The sequence below is a fragment of the Notamacropus eugenii genome, chromosome 6 (assembly GCF_028372415.1).
Source record: "Notamacropus eugenii isolate mMacEug1 chromosome 6, mMacEug1.pri_v2, whole genome shotgun sequence".
Lineage (NCBI taxonomy): Eukaryota > Metazoa > Chordata > Mammalia > Diprotodontia > Macropodidae > Notamacropus > Notamacropus eugenii.
In genome coordinates, this window is record NC_092877.1 from 36,779,986 (window position 1) to 36,793,350 (window position 13,365).

The 13,365-nt window shown below is 41.2% G+C and overlaps 1 protein-coding gene across 3 annotated transcripts in view; it reads left to right on the forward strand.

Moving 5' to 3' along the window:
* The first annotated feature begins 988 nt into the window (after positions 1-988).
* The window catches only part of TRIM66 (tripartite motif containing 66), a 103,934-nt gene continuing 91,557 nt past the window's right edge, over positions 989-13,365 (forward strand). For 2 of the 3 annotated variants that reach the window (XM_072619495.1, XM_072619494.1), the window contains exon 1: positions 989-1,769. The gene's annotated coding sequence lies outside the window, so the exon portion shown is untranslated. The remainder of the gene's footprint in view (positions 1,770-13,365) is intronic. The other variant, XM_072619497.1, reaches the window with a different exon arrangement.

Below are 13,365 nucleotides of genomic sequence, written 5' to 3' on the forward strand. Positions count from 1 at the left end.
AAGTATAAGGTGATAGGTAACTAGACTGACTTGGTGGCTATGTAAATGGTGACAAAATCCAAAAGATATTTTTAGAAGGAGAAATAACAAGACTTGATGATGATTTGTCTTTGTAATGAAAGAGAGGGAAAAGTTCAAATTTTTTAGCTGGGAAGAATAGTGGTATCACAGAGAAAAATGGGTTGGTTGGGAAAGGGTTCCAGTTTTGAGTAGATCATGGATATAACAGATTTTGATATGGTGAATTTAAGGGAATATGTAGGCTACCCAAATGGAGAGGTGCTGTAAGAAGCTGTAAACGTAGGACTAGTGCTTCTGCCAGGTAGGACTGAAAGTAGAGATTTCAGTCATATGCTTTTGATATATTTGAAGCCATGAGATTGGATGAATTCTTTGAGTGAGTGAAGGTGGAGGGCTTATTCTTGAGGATTATCCCTAGTTAGATTTCAGGAATGGGAAGAGGAGCCAGCAAAGGTGTTATTGATACAATAAGAAAGGTAGAAGGAGGAACAGGAAGGTTCAGCATCTCAGAAACCAGAGGAGAAGAGAGTTTCAAGAGAGAAAGGAGTGGAGATTGTTGCTGAGGGGTTGGAAAGGATTTCATGTCAGCCAACTAATGCTTTCCAAGTTTGCATTTTCATACTGAAAAATGACTTCTGGAGGAAGATGAGGAGAGCAGAGTACTTCTTAGAAAGAAGGTCTCTTCTTCCTTCAGATGCTACCCAGTGATAATTGCCCCCTTTCTCTTGTCTGCCTAGAGAGTAGTAAGTACCTGTGTTATGTCCTGCTACATAGGGACTACTCAGTAAGAGCTTGCTAACTGACTCTCCTTTCATTCTCCTGTGTGCATCCATGCATCCCGGGTGCTCAGCATTGACCGCTGAGAGATGCCCAGGACCTTTATTCCTATAAATTTGTTCCCTTCCTTCCTTAAGTCTTAAGCCCTTGCTTGTGACTCTACAATTGGTTGCTAAGGAAACTGTGACGTCACAGGATGAGGACTTCAGGTGAAGAGGCAGGAGCAGGTGAGTCTGTAGGAGATAGAGATTTTATGTAAACAAAGGAGGACTTTTCCCTCCATCCATATATGTATACATGTATGTATGCATATGTAGATGACAAGTAGGCAGGACATAAGGTTTTTGCAGCTTTTGTGGCTTTTTAAAAAGAGGATGAAAACAAGGTTATGATGTTTGGCATCTTGATGGCCACAGTATGAGGCTAGCAGAATATATCAACTTGATCTCTAGCTATGCAGACACTGTTGTTTGAGTCCTGTTATTCCATGTTGGATTGCTATTTAGATACAGAGATTGCATCATCCTTCATACGTATAAACAGGGAATCCCCAGGGCTTTGCCAGCTCCTCATTTCTCCACCTACAGTGTTGTTATGATGAGCTATATTTAAACGAGCTGCCTGAAACCTTCAGGTTTCAGCAACAGATGAATATTGTCATTTGGGGGTAATATGGAGGGTGATGGCTTACTGGAACTGGTCCTGCAATACCGAGGGAGGAAGCAGCCTTGTGAGCTAAGCAGACAGCTCTAAGCAGAGTTCCCTGAAGTTAAAAGTCTTGTTTTCTTCCTCTTGAGCATCTACTACGAGTTACCCTAAGGATTTAGAGAGGAGATACAGCTGGAAAGAGATAGAGCTCTTTAAGACTGTCTCTTTTGCCGGTCAGTTTGGGAATATTGATGTTGCAGTGCTTTCAAGATAAACTCATCCAGGATGACTCACCAGAGGCCTTTCTTACAGGAGTATCTCAGGTGAGAGTGGGAGAAGGAAGGGACTGACTCCCCATCATCAGCCTCCCCTCCTACAAGTAGGAATGTTCACTGATAGAGGAAGGGTTGTTCTGTATAGAGAGGTGTAGCTGTGCACAAAGCCATCTCATTCCTGGCAGTGCTGCCGACAATTAATGTACAGAAAAGGCTGTTTCCAGGGAGTAGGCTGTATGTGCCCTTTTGCTTAGTTACAACCCATCCTCTTGGCTGTCAATCTTTCCTGTCCCTTTTCCTGGCTTTCTATACAGGTGGGCTGCTTTAGCAACAGAGCCCCAGGGGACCAACCACAGGTAAGTAAAGGAAGATGCTTTGGGGGAATTTGATTAAATTATGGGCCAGGATCATTCTGTTTCTCTTTTAGTCTGAGTGTCTCCATAAGGGGACAAGTTAAACAGGTTAGGGCTTTTGTTTTGTTGCTGTGCATTGGGTCACATGGAGGGGGAGGGAGGTGCATTATTTTGTTGGTCGTTTGGGTGACCCAGAGACCTTGTCTGCTTACACTGGGGATGTTTAGCAGGTCTGTAGAATTGACATTTCAGTCCTGAAACTATTGTATAATCACTGGAAAGAGAAGCCAGGAGAGTTTTTGCAATGCAGTAGAGATGTTTTTGCTTTTCAAGGATGTGATAGTCAGTTGGTAGTTTATATATCATATGCTTCTGTCCTCCTATTTGTGTGATCCATGTGCTGGTGATACTGGGTAGCAGGACTTTAATGAAAGCTTTGGTACTAGGAGGTAAACCTATCAAATACTGCACCCAGAGTTGTAGATTTCATAAGTATCTTAGCAAACAGGTATGATTTGTTGTTTCTACTTTATGCATAGAAAGCTGAGGCATGGGAAGATAATATGACTTATGCATAATCACAGAGGGAGGTGATTGCCTCAGAATCAATCAGGCAAGTTGTTCAGTGGTCTTTGGGGGTAATTTAATTTCTAAATGGATTTGGGCAAGTCATTTTCATTTCTCTGGACATGAATTTCCTACCTACAAAATGGGGAAGAATAAAACTTAAGCTCCTTGCCTCACCTTTACCATCCTCAGAGTTGGAAATGACCCCATAGGCTATCTAGTACAATCTTCTCATTTTATAGATGAAGCAACACTAAATGCCTTTGACCTATGGTCACATGTAAATGGTAGATCTGGGATTTGAACACAGGTCTTGTGACTTCAAGTCCAGGGTTCTTTCTTTTCCCATATGCTGCCTGTTAGGTACCCTTTGTAAAGGCGCATTTTAGCAGATAAACTAAGCTGGTCTTCCCTAAAAGCCACCATGCTACATAAAAACTGATTGATTGACTCAAGTTCCACAAGCTGAGGTTAGAAACTTTATTTGGCGGCGCTTTGTCTTTTGTATTCTTTGACTCTTCAGTCAGATGAGATTAAACTTCTTCATCTCAGTATTTTGTCACTATAATCCTACCTGGAATACAAGTTCCAAATGTCACCAGAGCTACAAGCCATTTTCATATGGTTGGAAAATGCTATGACCAAAATGGCAGTGTTGGCAGCAGTAAGCTAGGGCTGGGCTCCTCCTTCCTCACAGTGAATCAGAAATGTTAATATTAACAGCAGCGGCACCCAAGTGAGAGAAAAGCTCTGCCTCCTCCTTTCTGAAATAGAAATTCCCCTGTTTCTGTTGGGACTTTGAGCTCTTCAGAAGAAGGCGCTTATGTTAATCACAGGGATTTGTACAACTACTACTCCATGAATCTTGGGACTAAAGGGGACCCACAAGAGTTTTCTAAGCCTTTCTCCTTTGTCTGCTATTATTTTTAGATTTTTTGTTAGCAGGCTTTGAGGGAGAAAAATAAAATAACATTCCACCTTAAAAATCTCCCTATAAAGCCACTGATGGAAAAAATTGTCTTCTTATAAATTCAACATACAAGTGAAACCCAATATAAACAAATATAAAAACCAGCTTGTGTGTAGTCACTGCTCCTAAAGATAGCCCATCCCAGCTTGGATGAAATTATAGGTCTGGGAATCTTCAGCTAGGACTATCTAAGTCAACCGCAGCAGATGATAAGCTATCCTGTGTTTGAGGACCCCCAAGGAGAAACCTACAGAGTCAGAGCTGACCTCAGCATTACATTTGAGTATTCAACATCCAGAGACAGGAAACTCTTTCTTCCAGTGGGACTGCCTCTTGCTATGGCTTCATCTTCATTTTGTTTTGCTCTTGTTGGAAGCAGAGAATGGTTGATCACCATGCTGAGAGGCCTCAAGAGCGTTGCTTGATGAGTGCTATTATGCTGCTTCTCTCACTTTTTTTTCTCCATCTTGTCTCCCAAACTTTAATCATACCTACATCTCTCTTCTAAACCTCTTAAGCTGCTCCATATCCCTCTTTAGTTGTAGTGTCCAGAACTGGTAATAAATCTCTGGTTAGGGTCACCATTGATTGTGGAAGAGTAAAATCCATAATATGTCCAGGAGTAGGGTTCCACAGCAAGCGCAACAACTTTGTTCAACCTCTTTTGCCTGGTATTCAAGGCCTTCCATAACCTCACAGCACCTTTTTATTTATTAAAATGTTTACTCATGTATTTTGTTTTTACATGCATTTACCAGTGTATCATTCCCATGCCTTCCCTAGAGAGTTATTCTTTATAACAGACATTTAAAAAGAAGAAAATAGAATTGATCTCTGCAAATAAGGGGAGATGCCTTCTCATAACTTTTTGGGGGACTAAATTTGGTCATTATGATTTTCTAGCATTGGCTTTTGTTGTGCTTTCTATTTCCATCGTAGTAATTACATGCATTGCTTTTCTGGTTCTGCTTACTTCATTTTATATCAGTTCATGTAAGTCTTCTTATAACTTATAACTTTTAACTTCTTATAACTTTTCTGTAGTTATCATATTCATCATTCTTAAAGCACAGTGATATTCTATGACATTTATATACCAAAACTTGTTTAGCCATTCCCTAATCAGTGGGTATCTATTTTCCCCCTAGTTCTTTACCATTACAAAAATGCTGTTATAAATTTTTTGATGCATAGGACCTTTCTTTTTGTCATTGACTTCCTTGAGGTGTATGTCTAACAGTGGAATCTCTGGGTCAAAGGGTATGGATATTTTTGGTTCCTTCTTTGAATAATTCTAAATTGCTTTGCAGTATAGTTGGACCATTTCACAGGTCCACCAACAGTACATTAGTATACCCAACCTTCCACAACCCCTCCAGTGTTGACTATTCCCATTTTTTGTCACCTTACACCATGATCTTATATTGCTCTCTTCTATTTACTGCACACTCCAACCAAACTAGATATTCTGTCCCTCAATTTTTTATACTCTGATGTTCTCCTCTCTTGTTCTCATTACTTCCTGTGCTTAGAATATCTTCCCTCTGTCTTTTCGTTTGTTGAATTATTACCAATCCTTTGATGCCCAGTACAAGTCTCACTTTACCCATGAAACCTTTCCTGATCTCCCTAGTTTGAGATGATCTTTCCCTTAGACTTTGTATAGCATTCTGCTTTGTACCCTCGTTCATTGTTATGTACCACAGCAATTTGTATTTGTGTCTTATCCTATTGCTAGAATGTGAGCTTGATGAGGGGATGGACTATGAACTACTTAACCTAAATTGCTTTCTAGCACTCAATACATTGTTTTATATAAAGCATAAAGTTAATGTTTATGGAATGAATGAACACCTGAGAGAATAAAGAGAAACTGGAAACTTGGAATGAGGCGAAATATGATCAAGGGGAAAGCTAGCAAACAGCATAGGAACTATGTGTATTTTTTAATGTTCTAATGGATTATATATAATTTTTATTTTAACTCTTTAACCTCAATCCCAGTCCAGAGTAACACGTTTTGTATATGTACATATACATGTGCACATATATGGTCACAGATACTTGTTTTGTATCTTCCGTTACCCTACTCCCAGTTGTATACACAAGGTTCTTTACAAAATTAAAACTAATCACACACATAGATATTTATACACTCAGGACAGTTGCTAGGAATATTTTTACTTTGGAAGTGAGGGGGCAGAGGAATTTGTATGTGTTGCCATGTTGTGGAGTAGGTAGCCATAGATGGCCATTATGTGGAGGGTAGTATGATCATTGTGTAGCCATGCCAGAAAAGAAAACGTCTCACCCCTCTGTGTTGGAGGAGGAAAGCAAGCTCCCTTAGGAGCACCAAAGTGATGAAACCCTGGTGGGGTGGGTGGCTGGGATCACTGGTTCCCTGGTGTAGAACTGTAGGTGTCATGAAGCAAGGTATGGAGACAGTGGAAGGAAATGCAACCTTCTGGATGGGACAGTGCCTCATTTCCCCAGTGCTGGTTACAGCTTTGCACTTATTTGCCAGGAGTCATCTAGACATAAGTTTAGACACATAACATGATATTATATTACTCACCAAGATCTCAGAGCCTCAGGTCTATAGGATCTATGAAAATTAGGGCTCAATGAAAATTAGAAATTGTTAGCACCTTCATCCTTGTATTCTGAAGCTCTGTTCTACTTTTGTGTCCCATCCAACTTTTCTTTAAAAGGAGACCATCCTTGGAACACAAAATGTGAAATCCTCAGCCCTAGAGATCTAACACCATTACTAGCTCAGCATTTCACTGCAGCCAGCTGGCTCACACAGGACCCCTAGATGATTTTGCTTTGCTTAGAGACACTATCAGAGGCAGGTGACCAGGATGGTGAGAGGACCCAAAATTCTGCCATATGAAGATCAACAATCTCTCTCTTCAAGTGTCTGGTCTTCCAGATGCCACATGGAAAAGGAATCAGACTTCTTTTGCTTGGTCCCGGGAGGAAATGTTTGGATGATTAGGTAGAAGTTGTAGAGAGTTAGATTTTGGATCGTAATAAGGAAAAAAACTTTCCAACAATCAGAACTTTTCAAAAGAAGAGTGGGCTAGTTCTCCCATTCCCAGTGGTCTTCAAGCAGAAATTGGATGACCATTTGTTGGGAGTATTGTAGAGGGAATTCCTGCTCAAGTATGGATTGGCCTTGATGACTCTTCCACTTAACTCTAAAAGACTGCGATTTAGAGAGGATTGAACTTGGGATTTGAATTCACAGTCTTCATCTTTAGAAGTAGTTCACGCAGTATCTGGATGACTAGGCCCTTAAAGTCAGCCCTTCTTCTAGGGCCCACAGTCCCCATACTCTGAAGACACAATGGACATCTTAACTTTGTTCAGTAAAAAAATTACAACAGCCACTCAGTAATGCAACCAAGCATAACACTTACTGATTTTCATTTTTATAGGAAAAAATATTCCCTGTATGCAAAGTAAAAAGTAAAAGAAGGCCACAGACAAGGTTTAGGGAAAACATGAGGTGAAGGGAAAATATGTGTTGCAAATGAGAAATGAATCTGATATTATTCAATGCCTGTCATTGGATCTGGACTGTGCAACATTATGATTGACCCTGCTCTGGCCAGACATTCCTCATGAGGAAGGACAGGGTTAGCAAGGATAACTTAATTCCAGGGATAATCCCCAAACCTTATTTTAGCTGTTGGTTTTAACTTCCTCTCCCTTCAGACAGTTTGGCTGAATTTTTGATGTGTATTTGAAGATACCTCCCTAGGGTGTCTGCTCTAACCCCTTCCTATATCATGAATCTTTTTGCTCTCATGTCAAGCCTGCCTCAAGTGTCAGAGATCTCCATCCATCCTTTGCTTGAACACTTCTAGGGTGGAGGAGCTCACTATCCCAGGAAGATGCTCATTTTACTTTTGAATAGCTCATATTGTTAGAACATTCTTATATTGAATAGGGTTGTTTGATTGGAGGCCCACATTATTTCTCAGGGACCTATGCTGCCCTGATGGAGGTGCTGATAAATGGCAGAATAGTTTAAAAGACAGGAAATGGAGGACAGGGGAGAAAGCAAAGGATGGGGACAGTCCAGAGAGTAGGTGATTATCCCACGGATAATCAGAGTTGTCCCTACTTCAATTACATTGCTCTAAAAAGTTAAATAAAAATGATGATAGAGCAGCTGTTACGGGGCTTCTGCAGTCACAGTGGGGTCTTGCGATATTATTCTTCTTTTTCCTTCTGTTGTGCCCTGTGAGATCTGGAACAGGACATTTTTTTTTTTTTGGTCTTCTAGTCAGTAGCATCCTGCTGCCAGGTTAGCAGGTTAGGTTCATGTTAACTTTGAAACAGTGGAAATTTGGTGTGCCTTTGTTCCAATTGATGATAAAATAAGTTCTGAATGAAAAGAATTCCCTGCCGCCTTCTTCCTTCTAAGGAGCTCAGCTTTGGAGTCAGGAGCATACCAGAGTTAGGCTGGAGGAAACTGGCCTCAGGTGTTTATTGTGAAAGACAAGGAAAGAGCCTCAGGAAGGCCAAGGTTAGCTTTGTAACTCCAGAATGGCCTGACTCAACCACTGATTGTATGTCTGTGAAGTTCTGGGCTGAGGCCTGGGTCTCTTCCATGTGTTCTTTGTCCTTGTAACAAATGAAGGGTCTAAACACTGGGGTGGCAGGACCATGTATAGCCAGAGCTGTGGAGAGCAGAGAATGTTGTACTGAGGCAGGATATGCCAAGCTTGTCATGTCCCACCTCTTCATTGTGGGGGAGGCTTATTCTTACTTTGTGAATTCCTTTTTTAATTCTTTCAGCACAACCATAGTAATCAATACTTATCTTCAGCATCCTCAAATTAAATTAGGACACTAGCAGTTCAGATGAGATAAAGGGAAACAATCAATTATCTAGTATTTATTGAATGGCTCCTAAGCACCTACTATGTGTCAATCACTTTACTAAGTGCTTTATAGATATCTATTTGATCCTCACAATAACCCTGGGAAGTAGGTACTATTATTATCCCCACTTTACAACTGAGGAAACTGAGGCATTCAGAGCTTAAGTGACTTGCCCAGGGTTACATAGTTAAGAAGTATCTGAAGCTAAATTTGAACTTAAGTCTTTCTAATTCCAGACTCAGCATTCTTTGCACTGCTTCATTTAGCTAATCATAGGCATAGATATACAGAGAAGCATAAGACAGGTCTCTACCCTACAGGATCACATAGTCTAGTTGAAAAGGAAAGGCATATGAATGTAAAAAAGTAATTCATAATACCTAGGAGTTTGTACATAACGAATCTTTGCCTTTCTAGGTAGCATCCATAGAAGATCTACTCAGTGACTTTGATGGTAGGCTCCAAACTGATTTTGCTTTTGTTTTATCTGTATAGGAGAATGATTAGATGATGGCTAGATTGGCAAAGAAAGCTATACATATTAGAAGGAGCTAGAGGTTCTGTTGAACTGTGAGCTCAGTCTAGTGCAGTGTTGCTTATCTGAGATTCTCCCCATGGTGTCCCGATGAGTGGTCATCCAGGTTGCTCTCGGAGATAGTGAGTTCTTCATCTTTGGAGATGGGTAGGTAACTGCTAGGACAGAAAACTCCCCCTACCAATCTCTGCAACTTGTAATCTTAGTTTGGGAGGTGAGGAAACTAAGAAGTTAAGTGATGTGACCAAGGTCACAGAACCATATCTAGTAGGTTATGAAATGAAATTCTATAGTCTGATATTTCCAGTGATGGGGAACTCATTATTTCCAAGGCAATCCAATCCATTTTTGGATGACTGGTTGTTAGGAACTTTTCCCATTTCTTTTCTATCACTTGCTCCTTCTCTCCATTGCTTCTGTCTTAACTTTGCCCTTTGGGACAAGCTAAACAAATCAAATCTTTTTTTTTGCATGATAGTTCCCCAAAAACCTGATTACAGTAATCATGTTCCTCACTAAGTCTAGTCTTGTGCAGAATGTGCATCCTCAATTCTTTCAGCCAGTTATTCTATGGTGTGATCTCCACTCCTCTCACAAACTAGGCTATTTTCTCTCTGGGGCATACTAGAGTTTGCCAGTACCCTTCTAAACAAACCTTTTGATCACAAACTCTGTTAATGACCACCACAGTACTTCCCAGTGCCTTCCTATAAGCATTTCAATCTCACTTTAGATTTTTTTCCATACCCCTTTACATGCAACATTTCTCTTGATCGCTACAATAACCCTGTGGGGTCAATAGAGCAGGGATTAATGAATACATTTTCCAAATGTGATGTGATTTGCAGAGAAATTCTTTCACTTTCCAAGATCACACATTTGAATTTGAACTTGTGATGGAGCTATAACCCAGGAATCCTAACTCCTAATCCAGGGCTGTCCCCACTTTTTTTGCACCACACTGCCCTGATGTGGCCTCTCAGTTTGTGTTGTCAATATAATAACAAAATCCCACATAAAAATAGAGGATGGAGATTCTTTCCCTATCCTAAAGGTTTTGTGTGCTCCAGCTTCTAGCTTCCTCAGCTCCATCAAGATATTCTTTCCTTTTTCTGTTGCCTAAGACACATCCTGGAATTCAAGGCATGCTTGCACACAAAACCATAGGAACAGTCCCAGATGGGTTGAGGAAGGGAGGAGGGATGGAGGAAGGAGATGTACTCTTCTCTCCACAAGTCAAGGATTCTGAGAGCCAGAGAATGCCTCCATTCCCTAAGTTTCTTTCTTCTCCCAAGGCTTCCTCTGTAGCCTGACTACCTTTAGAGGCTAGAGAAGGGGTTTATGGGTCAGAGGCTGAGAAGAGGTGAGTCCAAGGATCCTGGGGAATTCTGTATCTCTCAGGGAGAGGAAGGCCTACAGTCACTCCTAGTCTGTGGCTAGCAGTACAACTAGTTTCTGAAGCCATCAGGAAAACCTCATTAAATAGAGAGGAGCAGCGTTACGGAGGTGGCCCAGGGGGATTCTCTGTGGAGAGTGAAGGTTTCTAACTTCCCAGCCGACAGCCTTGTATCCCAGCTCTGTGACTGAGCCGCGGAATAATCATGCCCTTTATTCCCCACCTTTGTCAGTGCCAAGGTGGCTTGGGACCCAGCATCTCCTCTCAAACTTACAAACCCTGACTCTGTAGGACCCATAAACCCCAGGATTCTGGGGTCTTGGTATAACAATGGAATTAATTTCTTTGGCTAATAATGGCCACAACTTATATATCACTTTAAGGTTTGCAAAGTACTTTACAAATAACAGCCCTGGGTGGTAGCTTCTCTTGGTATTATCTCCATTTTATAGATGAGTAATCCGAAATTTAGAGACAGTGATCATGAAGTGCCAGTGGTCACTACAGCTAGTAGGTATCCAAAGCAGGACTTGCCTTGATTCCTTGTCTAGTGTTCTTTCCACTAAAATACACTGCATCTCTGTATGAGGAGGATTAAACTTTTTTTGCTTGACTCCAGAGGGCAGAACTAGGAACAATAAACTAAGTTTCAGGAGAAGATTTAGGCTCTGTGAATGGAAAAAGGTGTCTAACAATTAGAATTGTTTATAAGTGGAATGAACTCTTTCTCAGGAGTTAGAGCTCCCCTTCATTTGAGGTCTGCTAAGTAAGATGGAACAGCTGCTTGTCAGGGATATTGCAGGGGAGTTTCTTGGATATTCTTGGAGTAGCGGGAGGTTAGACTGAATTATATTTGGGGTGACAGACTGAGGGCAACATCAATGTCCTTGAGGTATTAAAAGAATCAGAGGAAGGCCTCCAGTACCCTTGGCTTGCTTCTCCATGGAGGCAGATTTATGGAAAGACATGGACAGGAATGTTGCACAGAGTGAGAAGGCATGTAGGAGTTTTGATCTGCCAGTATACTGCCATCGATCTGCCTATACTTATATCAAGGAGAGAACAGAGTCATCAGAATAAGACTAACCTTTCAAAGGGATGGCTTGGAAGAACACTTTTACCTCCCATGAAATATCCTTGGATGCTAATGTCAAAGGAGAACACCTTCTCTGGAAAAGACATTGGTTAGACCTAATAGGACATTACTTATCTCAGAATCCTTTCCCTTGTGGCCAGCCAGATAGCCCCCTCCCATTGGGGTGGTACTAGCTATTGTTTAGTCTTTTTTGTTTTGTTTGTTTTGTTTTTGACTGCTACATACTGGTATTTCAGGAACCCATGAAGCAAAATTTGCTTTTTCGTGGTGTATCTGCTGCCAGAGTAATTCAGTTGGATGAGGAATTAGTGGGTCTGTTGGGAGGCTAAAGCCCTGAAAACACCTATAGAATGAATCAACAGTGTGATGTGGCAGCAGGAAAGTGAATATCATTTTAGACTTCACTTCGACATGTTATCCAGGAAGAAGAAAATGAAGCCCTTCTTTAGGCTTCCTTGGTCAGAATAATCTCCAGTATTGCAGTCACTTCTGGGCTCCACAGTTTAGGAAAGATTCTGATTAGCTGGAGAACATCCAGAAGGGTGTGTGTGTGTTCGTCCTTCATTGCCAAAGAAGACCATGCCATCAGACAAATGATGATGTGACTTGCACTTGACTTTTGTTTTTTGAGTGAGGGAGGGCTGTGCAGGTCACCAGCCTCACTTCTCCTCCAGAGCCATCTGAACCCAGTGACCAGTGACCAATATCTATTCATCAGAATGATTGGAGATGACCCAGGATGAGGCAGTTGGAGTTAAGTGACTTGCCCAAGGTCACACAGCTAGTGAGTGTCAAGTGTCTGAGGTGAGATTTGAACTCAGATCTTCCTGACTCCTGCACTGGTGTTCTATCCACTGCACCACCTAGCTGCCCAGAAGGGTGTGATCAGTATGGTGAAGAGTTCATGGTGAAGTTCATGCCATGTGAGTATTGGACAAGAGAAGGGCTTGGGGAGAATGTGCTAGCTAACTTTTAGGGCTTAATATTAGAAAGGTTATCCCCTTTTAGAGGGGATTGCAGCAATTTCTGTTTGTTTCTAACAGGTAGAGCTTAGGACCAATGTGCTGCAAAGAGGCAAATGTAGGTTTGAGGTAACAAAAGATGGCCTCAGCCATTTGGAGCTCTCCAAACGTGTAATGGGCTCTGCTGGGAGGTGATGGGTTTGTCTTCATGGGGTGCTTCTAACCAAAGCTAGATGGCATGACATCTTAGAAGGGTTTCTTTTTCAATTAGAGGTTTGACTTGATGTCTTCTGAGGTCCTGTCTAACTCTTAAATTCTCTTATTCTTTGTGAAATAACACAGTCTTGGGAAGAATATTGTGAAAAAGCAGGCATTCAACACTTCAGATAACACCCATTTTGGGTGATAGAAGATTGTTATCATCGACAATAAATGTTTGCTGGATTGGATTTGTTTAATACAATGGTGAATCCACTTCAGCTAATTCTATACCTGATCAAGATGTGCTTTTGAAACAAAAAATGATGAAGACAACACCTTGTGGGAATAACTGCGTACATGTTCCCTTCCCAAGGGAACCTGGTGAGTCAGTTAGGGCTGCCAGGGAGGATGACAGAAGAAGCTCAGTCACACATCTTTACCAGTCTCTTTTGGTTTTAAAACAATGTCTTCAAGGCCTCTAGTGCTAATCTAGCTAGTTGTTTGCAGCTGCTGGGTCTGAGATCACTACAGTTTACAGGAGGTGTCTTCAAAACAGTGGAACCTCAGAGAACTTCTGAAAGAAATTGGGCCTACTAGAGGAATTATGGAGAACTTGATATTTTATTCATTTTGCATGAATTTTATCTCCCAAAGAAGACTTTTAG